Below are 23,438 nucleotides of genomic sequence, written 5' to 3'. Positions count from 1 at the left end.
ACAGTTGCATAACTAAATACTTATAAGGTCCCAAAAGCGAGACCTATTGGCTATGCCAAGCGGCCGCGAAAGTGATCGCGATCAAACATCAAAGCAGCCGCGAAAGTGAAAGTAATCGCGGTCAAGCGCGGCGCCCGCGCACATGCACTGTAGCTCTAGGCTGGCCTGGTAGCACTTTTTGGAGCCCTCTCAATAAGTCTCGCCAGACCCGCGCATGCGCTGGGTCAGGCGAGACCTAAAAACAATGCAACTGTATTAAGAGATAGACTAGTAACTTGACTTGACTGTGTCCATAAAGGGAACAGGACAAATTAGGAAACCTCTACCAGAGGACAAGATGGCTGTCCTTTTGATCAAGAGGACATAAAAATCTATGAGGATCCAAACACGAAATCAGGTTGGTAACTGGTTAGGAGAGATCTCTAGCTACATGCTTTTATATATTTACACCTCAAATGTAATTAGACTCACAAAATGGTGCAACGGTAACAAAAAAACAGCCTTTCTCTTCAAATATTGAGATGTCATTTGATTTGGTTACTATTATAGAGAAAAGCCGGATGAAGCACTGCTGTGAGTTTCTGGAGAAAAGCATACTGCAGAGGATGTATCGTAATTTGCTTCCAAATAGCAATTAATCTGAATTATGTAACGGGTAAAACTGTAGTCTCCCCTTTGCCATCTTGGGTAAGGGGAAATGTGCGTACAACACTAACTCAAGAGATTATATAAGATCAGCACCAAAGTGCTGTTCCATGGCTTACGTGTAATAAAACAAGTATCACTATTACGTTTGATGTATTACAACACTCAGCATGGTAATTACGTATATGGAAGTATGTACTGGAATTTATACAGCACAACCCTAGTTAGAAAGCATCAGGGTACTGTAGACAGAAATCTCCACAGAGTTCTCCTTAGGGCTCAACATGGGCTGAGAGGCTCTTTATTGATGGCGGATGAGATGCCCTTTGACGGGGAGCATTTCCAGCTCCTTTTTGAAGTGGAGGAAAGCTGGGGCAAGCCTGAGCTGTGGGCAGTTAATTCAGATCCTGGGTGCCTAGTTTAAAATGTATTGTGCTAAAATGTTTTAAAGTTTGCCCTTTTGGATTTCCAGCCTGGTGATGTCACAGATTTGCGTGCTGCACTGGTCTCCTGAGTTGGATTTCCAGCCTGGTGATGTCATAGATTAGCGTGCTGCATTGGTCTCCTGAGTTGGATTTCCAGCCTGGTGAAGTCATAGATTTGCGTGCTGGATTGGTCTCTTGAGTTGGATTTCCAGCCTGGTGCTGTCATAGATTTGCGTGCTGCATTGGTCTCTTGAGTTGCATTTCCAGCCTGGTGATGTCACAGATTTGCGTGCTGCACTGGTCTCCTGAGTTGGATTTCCAGCCTGGTGCTGTCATAGATTCGCGTGCTGCATTGGTCTCTTGAGTTGGATTTCCAGCCTGGTGCTGTCATAGATTTGCGTGCTGCATTGGTCTCCTGAGTTGGATTTCCAGCCTGGTGATGTCATAGGTTTGCGTGCTGCATTGGTCTCCTGAGTTGGATTTCTAGCCTGGTGATGTCACAGATTTGCGTACTGCATTGGTCTCTTGAGTTGGATTTCCAGCCTGGTGATGTCATAGATTTGAGTGCTGCATTGGTCTCCTGAGTTGGATTTCCAGCCTGGTGAAGTCATAGATTTGTGTGTTGCATTAGTCTCCTCAGTCGGTGATTTATTCCAAAAAGCAGGGTGATGTGTTGATTGCGTTGAAGATGATACGGCAGGTCTTCAAAAAAGCATTTGAACAGCAGCAAAGCAACAGACATTTCATAAATATTGGACAAAGGCAAAGGATAAGGGAGAAAACAGAGACATTTGAAAAGTACAGTTAAATTATACATTACTGTTGACCCAAAAATGTATATAAACGCGGTTGAAGATTCCAATACTGAATTCTTAAAGATCCTTTGGGATTTAAGATGCTGCCACACAAAACAAATAATGCCGCTTGGGCCAACACAAGGTTTAAGGACCACCCATGCTCCTGTGATGATGCTTTGGTTGAAACCAAAAGGCATTTTAACCCTTGTCATATTGATTTCAAAAAAAGAGAAGCATATTAAGGATTCAACCATTCTGAAGCCCACCTACCAAGCTCTCACAGCATACCTGCTGTAAGTGTTTTTAGGTATTGTAAATCTTCCTACCTCAAGCACCGTGGGTTAGATCAATAAGCCTGAACGTCAAGTAGGTGAGCAAAATGTGCCACATGTCGGCATAAGTGGCAGAACTTGACACATCACAACAGGATCTGCTCACATTTATGCCCGCGCATTGAAAGTATGGCTGTGGAAAATATATACGCGTGGCCATTTCCCTCCTGATGTAAGCTGAACGGTGGGAAATTTTGTTTTTTCAAAGAAGAGGCAAGGGTGGATATTTGTGAAGTGATTGAAACTCACAAAGTCGTAACTATGTGGACATTCACCAACATTCTCAACGGATTTTCACACCTAGCATGCACACCTGCAAAGTGGCTACAAAGAGCAGGAACTGTAGGAACCTAGATTTCTTGGCATGCCCATGTTTACCATGTGGATACACAACACGACATGTACATACACATTCCATTATACATTCCCATATGGATTGTTTGCCCTGTGGACAATTCACAGTAATAAATACAGACCATTGGGGGTGTTTGAAAAAAACACAAGGAAATATACAATTTCATAGATTTTCAAGTGCAGGGTTGGATATATTTTCAATCTACAGAAACGTGGAAGTCTAAGCAAGCCTTAAAGAAAAGCAACGGTGCCTAGGCCTTGATTTAAAATGTTAGAAACAACGTGGTATGAGTTTGCATACTTCTATACAATACAGTAAGATTGTAATCTGCCATCACAGTTTATGTGTGTATGTTTAAAGTTTGTATTTTTCAAGCTAGCTTTTATCATTGAATTTTTCCAGTATTGTAGTTTTAATGCCAGTTTTCTTTTCACGTATTATATGAATGCCAACTTTGCTGGATTCCTTGATGAATTCGTGGATAGTTTTATATTGATTTTATTAAACCTATCCCTGCCTGGCCCTTTGGCCGGGTGAGGGGGGGGGTGCAGAAACAAATCAAGGAGGCGAGGCAGCTGCAGTCTTTGGCAAACAAAGGCAGGGCCGTGCCTAGGAAATTGGGACAGTTTGTGACCTTAGCGCAGAGAGACAGGTGGCAGATAAGGTGGCCGGGTGAGCGCAGGGCACTGTGTTTGTAAGAGGGCGGGGGCAGCTCTCTGTGTGCTGCGACACCCCCTCCGCCAGGAGAATGTCAAACGTGAAATAATAACCGCCGCTTATTTTGAGATGAGGGCTAAGCAAAAAATAAACAGGAAAGGCGGGAGGTGCCGCGGAGATCCGGTTCCTCTCTGCCCCCTTTGGCCAAGCTCTGGAATTTCGCGTCGCCTATAATGTATAGGGCATGTGACATCACCGAGCGGGAGCCTGGAGCGAATATAGCTCCCCGGCCCTGTTTACTTCCTAAATAGGAAGTATTAGCCACGGGACGTTTACGCCAAGCTTTGCAGTAACGTTTTCAATGTCTGCCCTTCTCCTCGCGGTTTGATTCAAGTCAGTGCCGTTGTTTTTGGCTGCCTCTGTGTTTTTTCAGCCTTCAGTGCTAGCGTGTGTGACTGAGTGCGTGGGGACATGTGTGTCCTGCGAGGCAGGGTTCCTGCCCGGCTATCTTCTTCTGCCTCTTGTTCTCCAAGCCCCTGAACTGCTGCGGGACGCCTGGATTTCCCTTCGCAGCCCTGCCAAGCGGCTGTCTCGTCGGATCAAAGGATCAGGTAAAGTCAGTCACTCCTTCAGTCATGTATTTTTTCCCAGCGCCTTTCTTCATGTGTACATGCAAACAAACTGGTAACGCACTTACAGTATGTGATCTGCATGACATCACTCTGGTGTATGCCATGTTCCCCGGCTCGCCCTCCTGCGCACCCAGAACTCGTGCACACCCCCACGGCACCTCCACACTTCACTCGTTGTCCCACATACCCACACACATTCCTACTGCCTGCGCGAATAGCCTAACAGCCCCTCCCTCGTTTTCCAACATGCCCGGGCATTCCTGCTGTCTCTGCAAACATACACCGGCAGCGCCCACCTTCTGCGGCGTCCACCCCGTGAAACCTCTTATGGTGGTCCTGCGGGCGGCAGTGGCCAATGAACACCGGAAAACGTTATCCAGAGGAGGAAAAATAGGCCAAGATATCTAATTGTACATGGATCATTACCAGGGCTTCCAGTTTTTTGGTACTTATATTTTTCAAGATTTCCGTCTATATTTATCCATATTTTTTTTAGGCCATTTTATTGGTATTGATCCATATTTAGGGGCAGATTTACAACCCCCTTGCGACACTTTTGTGCCGCCTTTGCGTCACTTTTGTGACGTTGCGGCGGCGTAAGCAATGCGCCACGTTGCGCCACATTTACAACGTGACGCATCTAGGGAGATGCGTCACGTAAAGCCCTGCGCCACATTATACATGCGTCAGGTATACTGTATGCAAGGTGGGCGTTCCGACCCAAGAAAGCCTCGTAAAAGTGACGTAGTGAAATCTACAAGATTTCACTGCGCCACTTCTACGATGCCACTGCGTTAAAACCTTACCCCTGCTTGAAGCAGGCGTAAGGCGACGCAGCATAATAGGTGTAGGCCTTCCTGATCATTGCTGGAGTTCCTGTGTCCTTGCAACATGACTCCAGCAATGCGTGACCTTTGCGCCAACAGATGCGTGACACATCTGTCAATCGTTGCCCCATAGTGCGCCGCATTTTAAATGTGACGCATCCATGGTGGCGCAAGGTTTTTTTTTGCGTGGCGCAAGTAAACTGACACATCTCTGCTATAATGCAGAGAGAGATGCGTCAGTTTCTTGTAAATCTGCCCCTTAGTTTATATTTTGAGAATAAATGAAGTAACGGTATGTTTCCACATTCATTTAACTGATAAACCTGCCGCCATACTTTGATACCTGTAGTATTTTAGAAAATGAAGCAGCTAAATATAACAAAGCACTACAGACACAGGTAAAATATGAGCATTGCATACAAATATGAGTCAACATATGTCTGCAATTTAGGAAATTTCATCTTGTTTTTCAACTTTCCATGCTGTCTCTCTGCTCAGCTGTTGGCCTGGAATTTATGAGACAGCATGGAGAGTCCTTCACAAGAAGCCCAATTTTTTTCCACTTTTAAAAATAAATACAGACAGGAAACAAATTGTTTTCTGTCTATATTTATCTGCAAAAATCAGTAGCAGTGGAAAACTGGGAGCCTTAATCATAACCCTACGGGTGCAGACAGTCTGAGTGCAAAGATTAGAAGCAACAGAAGAAGTATGCAAGTGAAGTTAGTTTCCTCTGGTGTGTGCTTGTTGAGTATCACATGAAGTGAGCTCCGCTCTGCATATCAGGAGGGTTGGCTTACACAAGCACGGTTTACTCCTAACTAGTGAGTCACATCTGGAAAAGCGCATACTATAAGGAAGCGCACAATTAGGACACGGCCCCCCGGGAACCCGGCAACGCCCTCGTGGCTCCTCATCGAGGGATCGGAAGTGTCTAATGCAAGGATTACTTCCGGGGCAATGCCGTGATGTCACGTCCGGTCGGGGCACGCAACAAGGAGGGGAGTAGAGGGCGGGGCCTATTTAGACCAACTTGCCCAGGTCCTCGCCCTCTCTTCCTTACGGCACCGGCCCCGTGTGCAGAGGACTTTGTGTAATCGCCGGATCGTCGCAGGCTTCTGTTTTCTTGTCTCTTCTTCTGCAGGTCGTCGAGTCAGCGCGACGTTGGGGGACCGGCGCTTGACGTTTTTTACGCAATTCAGGGATGTGGAGATCCGTGGAGTTGCCGTACAGCCAGAGCCTAGGAAGCGGGAATTTAGCTTTAGTGTACTTGCGGTACACGGAGGTAAAGGGGGGGCCCTTTGGTTGTGTCACGGGGCAGTCGCGGGGAGGCTTTGTGATTGTTTCTTGCGGTAAAACGGGGGGGGCTGGAGCAGGTGACCCCTTTTGCCTCTGTTTACTGCGGCTGCCCTGTGCACATAATTAAAATGCGCGGGAAAGGAGTGACTGCGTCAGTCAGTTGCCCCTCTCCTCCTCTAATTACCAGGCAGGGAACAATGAAACAAAACAGGGGGGTGTTATTCTTATGTCAGGTTACTACTGAGCGCACTGTTGATCACGTTAATGTATGAGCCTGAATAAATCTGAAACAGTGCCACAGAAGAGGGAAAATTTACCCCTAAAACCCTCTAATGGTGGACCAAAAGTCCACTCGTACGAACAAAATGCAAGCTGTGCACACGTTTGATGGGTGTAAAATGTGTATTGGCATAATCAATCGACAAAAATTCAATGAACAGAGTAGTTGCAAGAACAATGGACCACAGGAAACAGGATTGTATTCAGTCTCTCTGTTTATGTAGAGTTAGGAGATCCAACCAGCCAACACGTGTTTCGTCAAAGGGCACAAAACCCCAGACTTCTTCAGGGCTTCTATATATGTAGCAGGTGTATCAGACCTCAAAACCGGTGATAATTCCGACCCGGTAGGTCTTAACAGAATATGTGGACCGTCTACGTCCTCAGAGAAATAAATGGCCGTCCCAGTGTTGCCAATTAAACCGCTTCAAATCTAGGACGAGTACATCCCGGACTCTCAGCCTCAATCAACTCGCGTGTAGTTTCTTCGGTGTTTTGGTAGGGAAGGAACAAACTGTTTTCACAGAAACTGGACGAGCGGGGCTGATTATCCCTGAATCTCCTGGGAAATGGCAGATTTACTTGCTAGAAGACCACGTGCGTTATATACAGAGTTTCGCTGGTAATACTCGATGTTCGATAAGGGCTAGGTAATATCGCAGTTCATGGGTCAGGCAAATGAATGCAGCGTTGGTTGCGGGGCATAGACCTTTACAGATGCGTGGCAAAAAGTGTACACATGCAAGTTTCTACATGCTGCTGCACTGCGTAAGGATGTGTTGTACTTCGACATAGTGTAATTACAAGGGCTTTAGGTGGGCGGCACCAGCCCAGGGTCGAGCCTCATGTCGGCTCAACATCATGTAATTCAAAACATGAACATGCGCTTTATAAAACTGAAAAACAAGTTTCTTTCAGGATGCTTCAAAAGAAGTGACGGCTGCAGAGAGTTACATTACTGGAAGCGGTTGTAAACCTCCAATTTTGGCTTTAGTAGTGAAAGGCACTCTCCTGTAAAACGAAACTTTAAGAATATGTGAACTCAGCTCTCGTTGGTCCTACAAATAGGGCTCATGGTGGTGAGTCATTGCAGTTGAGTCCATCAGCGGAAGGAGCAATGGGAAACTTTGTCTAGGTATTTCTGGTTGCGCCTTATAAGAAGGGAAAAACAAGTTTCTTACAAGTTGCTTCAAAAGTAGTGACGGCTGCAGAGAGTTACGTTACTATAAGCGGTCGTAAACCTCCGATGGTGGCGTTGTTAGTGAAGGGAGCTCTCCTTTAAAACAAAACATTAAAATAGGTGAACTCTGCCCTCGTCGGTCCTAACAATAGGGCTCGCGGTTGTGAGTCATTTCCCACCCGATTCCGGCGGCGAGGGTAGGTGAGCCTGCACACAATCTCTGGATTTCCGGACACTAACTGTTGGTGTCCCTTTTATTCCGCCGGTAATTGATGAGGCCATACTATTTAGGCCCTTAGGTTCCGTGACATCAGTGGGACATTGGCCACTGTATTACGATATGGGAGGTAGGTTTCCCCTCTCATTTTGTGTAGATAGCATTTGATACCCTGGTCCTGATGAATTGCCCATGATCTTACTGACAACAGAGGTAAGAAACATGTCGACCGAATGAGAGTAGGACGTAGGCATCTTACTTCCGGGGCAACGCCGTGACGTCACGTCGGGGCACGCAACGAGGGGGGGGGGAGAGGGCGGGGGCCTATTTAGGGCAACTTGCCCAGGTCCTCGCCCTCTCTTCCTTACGGCAACGGCCCCGTGTGCGGAAGACTTTGTGTAATCTCCCACCCACCCATCCCTAGAGGTAGAGCTTGGGAAGGAGTTTGAAGTTGAATGGAGAGTGGCGGTAACGAGGCCACAATAAATTGCCTTACATTGTTAAGGGGAGTCCTCCTGCATACTCCCTAGGCCAGCACTGAGGGGGAGAGATGGTAAGCTCACCCCAGAGAGAATGGAGACGCCGGCTAGGGCGCCAGTTTACAAACTAGGGCATGGGGCATCCGCCCCTGGTTATTCCCTACGAGCCCCGATGGGCAGCCTGGTGGTGGAGGGTGGGCCCCTCAGGTGGGGGACAAGGACCAGATGGCAGGGGCTCACCTCTCAAGGACGCAGGTGGGTTGCGCCTTGCATGGTTCTCAGTTGGTTTGGGGACGCGAGCCAGAAGGCCCCTTAGTGCTAGAGCAATAGACATCATTCTTTGTGTATATAAATAGAGTTCTGTCAGACTTGCTGATGGATTATGAATTTATGATCAACTTAAATGTAAATATCGTTTAGGAATTGAATTTGATAAATCCATATCGTATGAAATTGTAATACTATTGAATTTGATAAATCCATATCGTATGATATTGTAATAATTATATATTGTCATGTTTGTGTGATGGTTTGTAATAAACATGGCCTATTTTACCCACAGCTCTGGTGAAGTATTGATTTGTGGGTTCGGATGGGGGCGGGGCTGGGAGCAACCTGGGGGATACGGGTCCTAATAGGACATTGAAGAGTTGGATGAGTAAAATGTTCGGCTAAGATGAACCCCCCTACATAGCGTCACATGTTCATTTTATGCTTAGAATGAGCCGGTGTAGTCTATGCTCTGCTCGTCTCATGGCTCCAAACCTAATATTACTGAGAGCTTAAGAGATGGGCCCAGCCCCTAACTCTTTGCCTACGGACTGACTCTCCCGACATTTAATAACGCCAAAATAGAGACTTCCCCTGCAAGTCGAAGTCGAGCGAGGATAGTCAAACGTGTGACAGGGAGAGATGCAAAAAAATATAAGCAAAATTAAAAAAAATACTCCAAAGTCACAAACCAAGCCCCAGGAGCCGGCAGACTGCTGGTTGGAGGGCGTAGATCATGGCTTGCTCGAGCTGCACCCTCGGGTAAGAAACGTCCACAAAATGGTGACAGCAGAAAAAGGGCTGAACTTTAAGCAATTGGCAGAGTGGAGCTGCAGGGGCTCGTAGAAGGGGTGAAACAACAGCAAGGCCTCATTAACATGCAAATGGTCTTTTAAAGACCTGTGAAGTGCTCGGGTGCGGCTGCTTTTTTGCCCGGGAAGCTGTCTTATCCCGGGCTGCCACACACGACGGGGGGGGGGGGGGGGGGGGGGGGGCTGAAGCCCTTTGAGTCCAATGGGTGTTGCGCGCCTGCACCTTAGTCACTCCCTTAACACTTGCTGATATCATCATCTCGCTGACCTGCGTCATTGGCATTTTCTTTCCGCCCGTGGGACCTCCTCAGAGGGCAATCTCAAGGTCTCTTGAGCCAGTTGAAAAGAAAATGAACTGCACAGATGTCTGTGGGATTGGACAGTGTGAGGGTTTACACACATGGGCCCCACCGAAGGGGCCTGCTGGTCCATATCTCTAGGTGGGTCATCTGGCCTGTGGACAACTTGTAGCAGCCGAACATACTTGCACCCGGCCCTACAAGCCTTGTGGGAGGCAGCAGGGCCAGGATGTAGGGTCTCCTGGCGAGCCTCCCTGGAAGGAGTTAGCCTCTGGTTTGCTGGATGGCCTGCGAGCATAACCATCCGAGCCGGGCGTGCCGACTCTATGCTGGCAGCCTGCTATGCTCACAAAATGTTCTTTTAAGAGTACGAGCCGGGAGCATCTGAGACCGTGGCAGCCAGGAGCTTCCTGCGTGTAGCCACCCACCACAAACTCCAGCGTAGTGAGCTGCCTCGCTTCTAATCAGCGCGGAGCTATTTTTCCTGGCGCTCGAGCCCAGCATTCGAAACACCCACACGCTGTACTCAGACGCCCCGTGCCAGTAGTTTGCAATTCCAGGTCACTGGAACCAGCCGAAAGCGAGGCCAGAGCCTACACTAGACAAGCACATCCCATCCACATAGACGCTGTGTTCTTTTCCGTGTGATTCCCAGCAGCCATTTATGGCACCATCCTGTGAGGGAACAGGCTTAAGAATTTCCACTCCCCATAGGGGATTCCATTTGCCTAAAGAGGGTATATACTTTCCAGGACTCTTTTCCCTTTGTGCAGAGTTTATAGTGTTTTTCTTTCTTGTTCTCCTTCTAGTGTTAAAACAGGTTGATCAAAAACCTGCAACGGTCCTTTCATCAAGACAGATTTCGATGGGATTTTGGACTGTATGTCTAACCGACAGGGCTTTATGACGGTAGTCGGGCCACCCTGCAGGGCCCCAGACTCTCCTAAATAGGGGCCCCTTGAAGGGTTGGGGTCCCCCTGGCGGGTTGCTCCACCCCACCCCGCGCCTATTTACAGGTCGAGGGTGAGCACGGATATTTTATCTAATGCTGCAATGACTAAACTGGTCACTCCTGGTGTTTTTTTCATCGGTTACTATTCTCAGCTGCCGCAAAGCAGAAGTGCTCTAAAATGACAAAGCTTCCTTCTAACATTACACACTTCTTTTTAGGTCGAAGCCTACCAGACAGTCTGGTTTACTAAAGACATCTTGGGGACATTCAGAATGCATTCCATCCATTGCTTACTTACCATTGGCTTTGTGGTTTGTAACTCACATGTGCTTGATTTCCATTTGCTGACTCTGTTTTAGGCTGTCCTTTCCATTGCCCAAACCATATTTACAGTAATTTTCTGAAAACATGCCTTTACATCTTGTTCCTATCTTGTCACATTTACTGTCCATTCAAAGACAGAGGTCAAATGTCAGGCTGTATTCCAGGGAGATTGGTGTTTACTTTTCTTTCTCTGACTTCAAAGTGAGATCATTTATGTGACAATCATCCTGGCTACTGGGGGTGTGCTTTAGGAAGGTTTTAAGATATTATTTCTTTTCTATCACACAACAAAATTTTAATTTCGTAAATGAACTGAGCAGATATTACACAAAATATCAGAATTAGAAAAGCACAAATGAAACACATTTTTTGGTTATTCTGAAGAGTGGTGAAAACAAATATTTGAATGCAATCAAAACAAATCAATACACTAGGAGATGACATTTCTACATATAGTTTGTGCACTGTATACTTTTATCAGTCAAAACAGTCTTTATTTCGAGTATTTCATCTTAAAAGACATATAAAATTCATCAAATACAATTAAAAAGTTAATGTATTATTGATAACAATTGAGACTAAAAACTATTTAATAAATAACAGGTTAAGATCAATAAAAAAGTATTAAACATACATAGACTTTGACTTGAAATTCATTCTACAGTTGGGGGTAATGCTACGCTATAGTATGTATAACCAGTGGTAAAATTTCATCTTTTCCATATAAGCCACGCCCAACTAATATATTTGGCTAGACCAATGACCACAAGAGAGGATGTATCAGTCTTTAGGATCCTTCTAGCGGCCTGGGCTGATCTGACACCTAGTTCACGACACACAGGTCGCAGCCAGACTCGCCTAGGTTGGTAATATGCCGGGCATACAAATAAAAAATATACTTTTATCAGTAAAACTGTATGTCTGTGCAAATGTAATGGTTATTTCAATTGAAAATGTGTTGTCTGTATTGGCAGTGCGCTACCACACTCTGCATACTTCACTTTAACCCACTCCACTCTACACCACTCTACACCACTCCACTCCACACTGCATCACTGCACTCTACTGTGCACCACTCCACTCTATGCAACTTCACTCTACGCCTTTCTTCTCTACACTGCTCTACTGTGCACCACTGCACCCTTTGCCACTGCACTCTCCACCACTCCACTCTATGCCACTCTACTCTGCAAAACTGCACTCTATGGTACTGCATTCTACACCAATTTACTCTACTCTCTACTACTCCACTCTACGCCAGTGCACTCTATGCCGATACAATCTATGCCATTCTAATCTACTTTGCACTCTACACCACTGTACTGTACCAAGCACCACTCAACTCTACTCTGAAACAATCTACTCTACGCCATTGCACTCAGCACCACTGCACTCAGCACCACTGCACTCAGCACCACTGCACTCAGCACCACTGCACTCAGCACCACTGCACTCAGCACCACTGCACTCAGCACCAATACATTCAGCGCCACTGCACTCAGCACCACTACATTTGGTGCCACTCTACGCTGAACTATTGCACTTTACTCTGCACCACTGTAATCTACATCACTGCATTCCATGTCAATGTACCCTACACCACTTTACTGAAAACTAATGCGCTCTATGCCACTGCATTGTACGCAAATCTAATCTGCACCATTGCACTCTACACCACTATACTCTACTCTGCACCACTGTACTCAACAATATTCTACTCTGCACCACTCTATGCCACTGCACTCTATGCCAATGCACTCTACACCATTCTGCTATACATCACTGCACACTACAACAGTCTGCTCTGCAACACTGCCTCTGTGCCACTAAACTCTACGTCACTATGCTCTATGCCACTGCGCTCAACTCTGCATCACTCTACTCTACGCCATTGCATTCTACGACACTAGGCTCTGCATCACTCCACTCCATGTCACTGCATTCTGCCTTGCACCACCCCACCCTACTCTGCATCACTCCACTCTATGACACTTCACTCTACTCCACTCTATGCTGCAATACTGCACTCTCCGCCACTGAACGCAAAGCCACTCTTCTCTGCACCACTGCACTCTATGCCACTGCACTCTACTCTAAACCACTCTACGCCACTGCACTCTACTCTGCACCACATTACTCTACGCCAATTTATGCCAATGCACTGTACGCCACTACACTCTACGTCGATCTACTCTGCATGAATCCACAATACGCAACCGCATTCTACGACAATCCACTCTAATCTACTCTGCACCACTGCACTCTACAACACTGCACTCTATGCCATTGAACTCTACGCCTCTGCACTCTACTCTGAAACAATCTACTCTACGTTACTGTATTCCTCTCCAGGCCACTCCAATCCACTCCACTCCACACCACTGCAATCTACCCTGTACCACTCCACTCCACGCTACTCTATTCTACGCCATTGCACTCTATTTCACTGCACTCAGCGCCAATGCACTTTATGCCAATTTACTCAAAATCAATACACTTTACGTCACTGCACTCTACGCCAATCTACTCTGAACCACCGCACTCTACGTGCCTATACTCTTCTCTGCAACAGTCTACTTTATGCCACTCGACTCCACACCATTGCACTGTACGTCACTTTACTCTGCACCACTGCACTCTACACTAATGCACTCTACTCTACACCACTGAACTCTGCAACACTCTACTCTGCAACAATGCATACTACGCCACTCTACTCAGCACCACTGCATGCTATGCCACTGCACTCTATTCTGCACCACTCTACTCTGCGCCACTGTACTGCACTTTACGCGAATGCATTCTGCACCACTTCACTCTTTGCCCCTCTACTCTACTCTGAACTACTCTACTCTATACCAGTGCACTCTACCCCACTCTACTACGTAACACTGCAGTCTACACCACTCCAGTCTAGGCCACTCCACTATGCACCACTTCACTCTATGCCTTTCCAATCTATGCCACTCTACTCTGCAACACTCCATAACACTGAATTCTATGCCAATGCAGTCTGCTCCAATACCCAATGCTCTGCACTCTACCCTGCTCCACTCCACCCTGCACCACTCCACTCTACTCTGAAACAATCTACTCTATGCCACTGCACTCTACACCATTCTACTCCACTCTGCACCACTCCATTCCATGCCCCTGCACTCTGCACCACTACTCAATGCCATGCCACTCTACCATGCAATACTCTACTCTACCCTGCATCACTCCACTCTACGCCACTTCACTCTACTCTGAAACACTGCCACTAAACTCTACATCACTCTACTCTATGCCACTGCACTCTACTCTGCATCACTCTACTCTACGCCAATGCATTCTACGCCACTACGCTCTGTATCACTCCACTCCATGCCACTGCACTCTACCTTGCACCACTCCACTCTGCATCACTCCACTCTACTCCACTTCACTCTACTCCAAGTGAAAGTGCAAACTGAAAAATCGATACCTGCAGCTATTTACAACAGGCCAATGCTAAAGTGAATCACATGAATGAAAAGCACAAACAAGACCATCTAGTTTACACAGCTACAGGCAAACACTGGAAAATGCTTAATGATTTCAGATATATGCACAGGGTACGTGAAAAGCTGGGAAAATATCCAAAACACGAACGAAAAAAACATCATCAGAGGGCATTACACTTGATCATGTATTGGAGGGCCTATTGAAAGTAGACTGCAGGGCCTTAAACCATGGGCTCCAACAGCTGTCCCTTTTAAAGCTGAACCATTGCAGACCGTTAGATTATAGAGACATCCTCATGGTGCCCTTGTTGCTAAGAATGGGGGAGCGCATTACTACATTACTAACTTCCTGGTGGGAAACAGAAGGAAAGTGGACACCGCAGATTTTTTTTATTCTGGTCTCATTGAAGCAGAGTTTCCCGTATGTCTTCGCCCCACATGCATTTCACACTAATACTGGATTCCTGAAGTCAGAATGAGAGGGCTTCTTTGTACAGCAACCCACTTGTAGAGGTGTCTGCTCCTGAGGGTTGCACGGCATGCCAACTCCTTGAAGGATGAAGGGGCTGTTTGCAGACAGTGTTTTTCAGCAGGGCTGGTATAGATCTTGTTTTTGGGGGTGTAAAATATTAAGAATATAATCCAGATGCAGGTTTCAAATGAAGAAGAATGAAGTTTATTGCAGAGGAAATGAGATCCCATCCACCATGTCCAATCTGTCAGGTACAACTGACTCATAACCACACCAGTGTATTCCATCACCATGGAGCTTCTCCAACAATAGCAACTTCACCATACATTTCTGGTACTACAGATATATACACAGTGAATCCATAAATATAACATGCACATTACTACAGGGGGCATGTCAAGCGACCCCGGATTTAAGACAGCTTGGCTCCAAGATGGTTACAGGCCTTTCCGTTTACAATCTGCAAGAAAGAGTTAGTGGTTAGGAGGACACTTTGGTTCTGCACAGGAAGGCCTTTGAGCTTTTTGGGCAGCTTTCCCAACAGTCGATGGGAAGCTGAGCATTAGTGTGCGTGCAGGGTTCCAGACACTCTGTGCCACCATGGCTGTTTTATCTGCAGCTATTGTCTGCCTCCCTTGTGGGTTTTGGGGGTGCTTCCCAGGTACAGGCAATGGCGAGCAAAGAATTCCACTGAAGGGGACTTGGATTTGACAGTACTAGGAGCACATGTGGTAAGAGGACTCGAGAGGACTCGCGCAGGGCCCAACTTCGCACATACTTCAGAGGATAAAGCTGGAAGGTGCAATAGGGCTGGAAGCAATCTGCGGCTCAATGAGAAAAAGTGGAGGAGGTGAGCAAAGGGCCATGGGGAAGATTATGTTTGACACTTTTTCTCCAGGTCCAGAAGCAGAAGCAGTCAGTGGTAGTATACTGGGTAGCATCCATGGGGGTAATGTAATTTACCACAGGTGTCCAATAGCCATAGGTACCAGTGTACTCCAACTGGATATCCAAGTTCCACTCTTAGTAAACTTGACTCCAGAAGGGTCACAAGGATCAATCAAGTACTCCTCCAGCAGAAGGTATAGGATTTGGAACTCAGATACTGTATGACACGAATGTGATTACATACAATAAACTCAATACTCGGCAACATTGATGTAAAAAGGTATTTGATTTATAGATGGTAAAGTGGGCCAGATAGAAGTAGGAACACACAAACAAATCAGACGTCAAGCACATTCTGTGTGCAAGGCAAGGTGCCTCAGACACTTTAAGCCGATGTGTGGTAAGAACAATCACATTCAGCCCCGCTGTAAGAAACTGGGTTATTACTCAATGGGAGTGAATACCTACCTAGAGTAATGATCACAATCCATGCCAGGGTGAACTTTCAAAGTCACTAAGTTAGCCTGAACCCATACCCCTGGTAACTAATGCACAGAGGACACAGGCTTAATTCAGGGCAATGGGTAAAACATGTATGCAGTAATCAGTGGCGGCTGGTGAACTTAGAAAGTGGCGAAGCAAAAATATATCACTTTATATTATCATAGGAGTATGCGAAGGGAGCAAGCCTGATTACCGGTGGGAATTGGCAGGGAGTTCTAACACTGAAAATATATATATTTTTTTAAATAGTGTGATATTGATTTAACTGCCATCTACTAAATTCTTCTATGTAATTATTTTATAGCACCACTCACCTAAGTGTAGGGTGTCGGAGTGCTTTCATCACGCAGAGAGACACAATGAATCATACAAGTGTGTAAATCAATGTACAGGAAATGTTAAACAAGACATTGAGTCTTACAGGGTGTAGGAATCTCATATCATCCAAACTTCTAGACGTTCTATGTTAAGAGTGAATGGCTGGGAGGACCATATAGTTAGAATATCAAACGTAATGCAGTTGATTGTAATTGTCTGTTCTAACAAGACTTTATCACTTCCCAAAGAAACTCCACTTTGCAATCTTAGAACAACAACAGATTGAGAAAAAATAAGGATGTAAACCCAAGACTTACAGTTTGCATGCAGCACCTTCATGCCAGTAAATAGATCACTGCACAATATTAGAATATTTCAACGTAAGAACTGGGAGGAACAAAATGGCCTCAGTGTCAGAAGCAGTAACCCACTTACCTAGCTAAATATTCTGTGATCTACATGTTACACAGTGTGCCTTGTGTCAGGCACATTCATCCTCTTTTCTACTTCATGAGTCAAAACTGTGAATGGAAAAAACAAAGAACTCTCCCAGAGCTGTGTTAATCACTAGAGTCATCATTTCCAGCATAATCTCCTCAAAATTGCTTGGTGGACACAGACCTCTGCATCAGGTGTCTTAACCCTGTAAAATAGTTTGCAATGCAGCCTCTTTGTAACCAGTTAGGTAATCTAAAACAGATTTACTGTCAAATATGTGCCTGATGCCAATTTCATTGCAGCAGATTTATTTTGAAATACATTTGGAAAAATACTGTCAGAATCTGGTTTTCAAGCTCTGGCCCTCATGACTTAAACCCCCTTTCCTGTGCCAACATTAGAGTATGTTGTTTTCCAAATTAAGCACTTCCACTCCCTGATAATTACAGCAAACAAAGCCAGAAAAATGAGTACAGAATATCTAAATAAAACGTGTACAGAAGCGTAATTGTCATGTAAGATGTATTGTATTGCATTGTAATTGTATTTATATATAGCGCTTACTACCCCTGACAAGGCGTTGAAGCGCTTTTTCGGCGAGTAGCACGCTACTCCGGGACCCATAGAGGATTAGTGTTGAATTAGTATAGTGAAACATGCAAGTACATTTTAAGTGGTGGCTAGGCTAGTCAGTTATTTTTAATTTGAAGGATAGCAGAAGGATAGAAGAGGAAAAAAATGTTTGTATTTATATAGCGCGTGTTACCCCTGATGGGGTGTTGAAGCACGCTACTCGCGAAACCCATAAAGGATTAGTGGTGAATTAGTATGATGAAATATGAAAGTAATTTGAGTGGTGGATAATAGTCAGTTAATTATGGTAAAAATGTCTGCATTCTGAAACAATGCGGTCTTGGAGAACTGTGCTGATAACTGCTGCCTTTCCAGGATCTTGTGCTCACTCAGGATGTCACCCCTAAAGGAATGTGCCCATCCCTGCTGATCTCCGTTATTCTGAAAAACTGCAATCTTACCAAAGAGTACTCATCATTCCTCTCACCAACCCTAGGTGAAGGTGGCGATCCTTGCCAATTACCCAGGAATCTGAAGTAGTGCTATCTCAGCGAAGAGTGCCATTAGTGAAGGTGCCTGGCACTGCTGATTCCCCAGGATTCTCAAATATTGCAATCTCAGAGAAGCATTCCTCTCACCAATGCTAAGTTTAAAAATGCCCATCACCGTAGATTCCCAGGTTTCTGAAATGGTGCAAACATAGAGATGGGTGCCTATCAGTCTACCACTCATTAAACACTAAGCTCTAGTAGTGTGTGTCAATCGCTGGCACCTCCCCAGGACCTTAACCACTAAGAAAAGCAGTACTCCTCACAGGGTTCAGAGAGATGACTCCTGTGATCACGATATACAGCGCTCTTCACAATTAATGCCCACTCCTATCCTGCAGATCTTAGGTGCTGGTGCCTACAACCGCTGATGCCCCTTGCACTCCTGGAGTAGTGTGTAAGGCCCCTGCCAACCACAGTAGCGCAGTGCCAACTTCCACATTCGGGGAGAACAGGGCCTCCTATTTTGCAACCTAGTGTGAGTTTTCTCCCACAATAGGCTATTAGTGGCAGTGTGTAACCGTGGGCCACCCTTGCAAAGCTGTTATCCGAGGAGAGTGCTTAACCATTGCGTGCGGTCTTCAAACTTATTGGAAATGTTTTTAAATGAATTATTCCTTTCCATAGTTTACTTACCTGCGTTTTTCTGCACGTCTTAAATGGCTCCATTCGGTCTTTTTATTACAGCGCCAGGAACGTGCTGATCACTGCCGTATCAGGAATCAGGTTAGAGCTGAGCTTTAACATTCTTTTCAACCCTGCTCCATCCTGACTCCTGATAGGGCCTGGGACGATTATATCTCACCGCCCACGCATGCATCCATTCTTAGACAAGCGTGCTGCAAAGAGCATGCGCAGCAAGTCTATGGGATGCAAATGTGTGTGAAGAGGGCACACATGCGCAAAACATGGAGCTGAAGCACCCATGCCCTGTGTTGCTTCTCTGTGCACTTCCGTTGACACCTGCACAGAAATGAAAGCAAAACGAACGGTCAAATCGGTCAGTTCGTCCGTTTGCATTTCTGCAGGCTGGAAACGCAGAGAAGCTTTTCTCTTCTCCTGCGTGCTGCTCATGGGAGGTTGCCGCCCTTGCGCCCCCTATGGACCAGCCGCCACTGGCAGTAATAAAACAGTAATAAAGTCAAAACGCAAAACAAAAAAAATCCCAAACCAAATTAGAATAACAGAATACAATTTAATAAACAAAATGACATAAATTCAATAATGGAATCCTGAGATATGAATTTGAAAGTTTTAAGTAGAAATAGTTCCAAAAACCACAAAGTGCCAATGATAGTCCAGGATCGTTGTAGCCTGGGACCTAGGCTCAATTTGAGGCTGACTGTGATGGAGCATGGGTCAAATGCACAATTAGGCATTGTTCTGGTCAAAGATATTACCTTCTGATTTAGTTCTCTATGTCCCAATCCACCACAGGAGTACACGTCTAAAGCCTCTCAGGGCCTCAGGGGAGGCGCTCAGAGACTCACTGGGTGTCAGACAGAGGACAACTGCAGGGTCCAGAACCAGTTGCCCCTGGTTAGTTGGGTACTTCTAGTATAAGGCCTCTTGTAGCTTGTATTCCTGTAGCTTGAACAAGAGGTCAGCCATATTACATTTGGAGTCCACTTCTTTGACCTGGGTACAGGAGGGAAACGGTCCAGTCCTTGTGGGCTCCTCTTAGGTCACCAAGTGCTGGTCCATACTTCCTTTGATCTTCCTCAGGTCCACCAAATGTTCTGAAGAGGGTGCCAAGGGATGCCAGGTTTATACCTGCCACTAGCTTGTGGGCGGGGGTGACTCGTGGCCCCATCCTAACCAATGGGACACAAGTTCCCTGGGGTAACCCTCCGCACTTTTGCAGCAGTTCCTGTTAGCCCTACTGCAAACAATCCCACAGTGTCCTTCACTTTAAACATACACAATGGTGAACCGTTCTCACCTTCTACAGAGCCTGTGTGCCCACCAAGAGGTGTGGCCAGGGTAATAAGAAGACCTTCACCGTTGGCCAATCCTACTCAGGTCTAGGGGTAGCTCTCCTCTTACTGGGAATGGTGCCTGCCTGACTGGGGGAACAATGGAAGGGGCCTGTACAGGCATCATCTGATATCTGCATGTGACAGAGGAGGCCCCTTAGAAGTAAATTACATTTCTCAGCATAGTTCAAATGCTTATTCTGCAAGATCAACAAAACACTTTCCCGCAACTAGGCCCTTGCCTCTGATCTGGGAGAAGTTTTCACACCTCATTCAGTGCCACTCACCAGTTGGGCGACAGTTGGAAGGCTCATATAAAATAGAATTTAGAAGTTTCAGGAAGGGTAAAGGTAACTTTCTAAAAGTTACTTTTCCTTAATATTCATCAAAAATCCAACTTCACCATTAAATTGGACTTTTGATAAATATCAAAAAGAGTTGTTTATTCATAATTCTGGCTGTTCACTACCATGATGCAGCAGAATTAATATTTAACATAGCTTCCCAGTGTTTCACTATGGGTCAGTCAACATTCCTACAATGAAAACAGCCTTTTGATCCTAGCCACTGTAAGATCATGCTAACATTACATTTCTACATATCCTACTTTTAAATACCATACATCCTGCTGTGTGAGCTTTAAGTCCTAATTAGGGGTGACTTAGTAATATTTGAAAAGATGGTTTAGACATGTCAAAGAGGTTTATTTGTTATGTTTTTTCCACTGCTATAGTTAGGCTACAATGGTAGACCTGAAGCCACATTTGCACTGTCACTGTAATGGATAGAACAATAGGCATTGCAGACCACTAGTGCCATTTCACCTATAGGCCCTAAGTGTACCTTGTACCATATACTAGGGACTTATAGATAAGTTAAATATACCAATTAGGAGTATACCAATTCAAGCATTTTAAAGAGTGGAGCACAGGCACTTTTCTAGTGGCTGGTGGGTGTAAAGTGCACAGTGCTCTATATCCAGCAAAAAAGAGAGTTCAGCAGAAAGGTGAAAAATATAGGGTGACCATGCAGAAAAGGCAGCTTTCTTATACAGGCCTACCCTAGAGCTACGCTAGACTAATCAATACCTTGATGGATCCCCTACTCAGGCACAAGATCAAGAACAATGTGCCACATCTGCAGTGGCTCCTGTCTGTCCTATGCCCCTCTGAACCTCTCTGTACTCCTCTGTCAACATCTGTCTCAGTCTGTACCGCTGCCCATGGGGACCCCTTCTCCTCTCCTGAAGACCCTACCTGCAAGACAACCAACCCTAGATTGCTCCCAGATACATCCGAGTAGGCAGACTGTACCACCATGGCCACCATGGGGTTCAGCAAAAAAGTAAAAAATCCAAGGTGATCCTGCAGGAAAGACAGATTTCTAACACCCGTCTCTCAAGATATGGAATGATTTCTTACCTGTAATCCTACTTCTCCTTCAGGGGAATGTTCATTGAAATCATAAGTACTCAATAGACACTTCTTCCAACGTTGCATTTTGTGTAACATCTTCACCTTACTTCAAAATGGCCACAAGCTTACACGTGACATAAATGCATAATTTAGCAGCCTACATTGCCTATTCAATTCATTTACTTTAAAACCTGGGACAAAAACATAAAGTTGTTATATGTCAGTAGAAAGTAAGACAAGTTATATTTTAAACATCCTTCACAAACCCTTTCATTTTATTTTCAAGTGGATGAAAGGAAAGAACAGGGCGTATGCTGCGGCTTTGTTAGAGTGAAAATGGACATAGCCTTTCGGGTCTCCCAGGCCACCAGTGTCTCATCATGCAGTGTAGTTGGTACTTACCACAGATATTTTTGACATTGCAAGTGAGTCTTAACCTTAGATCGACTTAGATAAAGTCTATCAATACTTAAGACTCACTTGCAGCGGAGAGGTGGGAGGGTAGCTTATGATTTAAATTGAGATTTCCCTAAGGGAGAAGCAGGATCACAAGTACAAAACCTTTTCTACTCATTTACGGGCTCTCCATTAATATTCATAAGCTCTGAATATAATGGCTAGTTTATACCAGAATTTGCGATGTAAGAAATGAAAGAACAGAACTATAAAACTTAGCATAGAGATTTCTCAAGGAGGCTTGCCGGACTTGAGATTCTGCTCTACAATCTGAATCAAGACAATAGGTGTGAACAGACATCCAGGTTGCTGTTTTATAGATTTCAGAAATTGTCATATTTATTAGTAATTTAGTATTACCCACTTTACCCCTGGTTGAATGGGCCTTTGGTCTCCTAGGTAAAGATTTATTAGCTTTTGATAGCACAACAGAATGAAAGAAACTATCCACATACACAGTGATTGTTTCAGTGAGGCAAACATTGTCCGCAGTAGACCCCGGTTGACAACTGTTTGGACTTTTTTTTTGTTTTTGGTCTTATCCAAATCAAACTTTAACATACTTCTCACATCAAGTGTGATCAGGGATCTCTCTACCGGAGAAGAAGGATTCTGAAAAAATGTTGGTAAAGTAATGATTTGATGAACAGGAAAATCTGAACTCTCCTCAGGAAGGAAACTAAGGTATGTTCTCATTACTAACCTATTATTGTGAAATATTGTGTAAGGTTCATGGACCCATAGGGCCTGTATCTCACTAACCCTGCGTGCAGATGTCATCACACCTAGGAAAGCTTTCCAGGAAAGGTGTTGCGCATAAACTCAAAGGGAGGGCTCACGAGATGTGAATGGACGATTTTCAATACACATGTGGTAGAAGGCCTCCAAATAGGGGGGGAAAAGTTCTCAATGCCCTTCAAGACATCCTTAACTATAGGAATTCTAAAAAAGGGAATTTATGAAGGACAGTTTCTGTATGCAGTGATTGCTGCATGGTGGACTTCAATAGAGAGCTTTGCCTGGCACAAATGAAGAAGATATGGAAGTATGTCTTCTACTTGGCAGGTAGTAGAGTCAAACATGTTCTGTACACACCAGATGCAGAACCTCTTCCACTTAAAGGAGAAGGAACCTCTTGTAGATAGTCTTCTAGCTTTCAGTAAAATATCCATGCACACCAAAGGAAGAATCAAGTGACCATACTGTGTGGCTTCAGAAGCCAGGATATTAAGTTCAAGAAGTGATGGTTGGGGTGCATTATATGGTCTCTGTACTTGTGCAGAAGTTACGACCTGTACAGCAGTTTTTGTGTGGATGTTCTGATAGATGGAGAAGGTTAGAGAACCACCAATGACAAGGCTACTCTGGTGCAATGATGATAATGTTAGCTATTGATTAAGACAGCTTGATGATTACCTCTGTTAACAAGGGAATGAGAGGAAAAGCGTAGAGATATTTGCCTTACCAGTTGGTCAATAGGACATTCTCCATTGTGCCTGGTTGGTTGTTTTTTTTCTTCATTTGCTAAAAGGTCTGTTTGAAGGAACTCCAATTTCAAAAGGCATCTCATGAAACTGTATTGTT

General features: G+C 45.1%; 1 long non-coding RNA gene across 1 annotated transcript in view; it reads left to right on the top strand.

Annotated features, from left to right (window-relative positions):
• Window positions 1–3,519: 3,519 nt before the first annotated feature.
• LOC146833156 (uncharacterized) overlaps window positions 3,520–23,438 on the top strand; it is a 47,332-nt gene continuing 27,413 nt past the window's right edge. Inside the window, exon 1 of the long non-coding RNA XR_014960531.1 lies at window positions 3,520–3,822. This is a non-coding gene — a long non-coding RNA (uncharacterized LOC146833156). The remainder of the gene's footprint in view (window positions 3,823–23,438) is intronic.

The sequence above is a fragment of the Triturus cristatus genome, chromosome 4_2 (genome assembly GCF_964204655.1).
Source record: "Triturus cristatus chromosome 4_2, aTriCri1.1, whole genome shotgun sequence".
Lineage (NCBI taxonomy): Eukaryota > Metazoa > Chordata > Amphibia > Caudata > Salamandridae > Triturus > Triturus cristatus.
The sequence above is the reverse complement of the archived record's forward strand: the minus strand, read 5'-3'. Positions and strand labels throughout refer to the sequence as shown.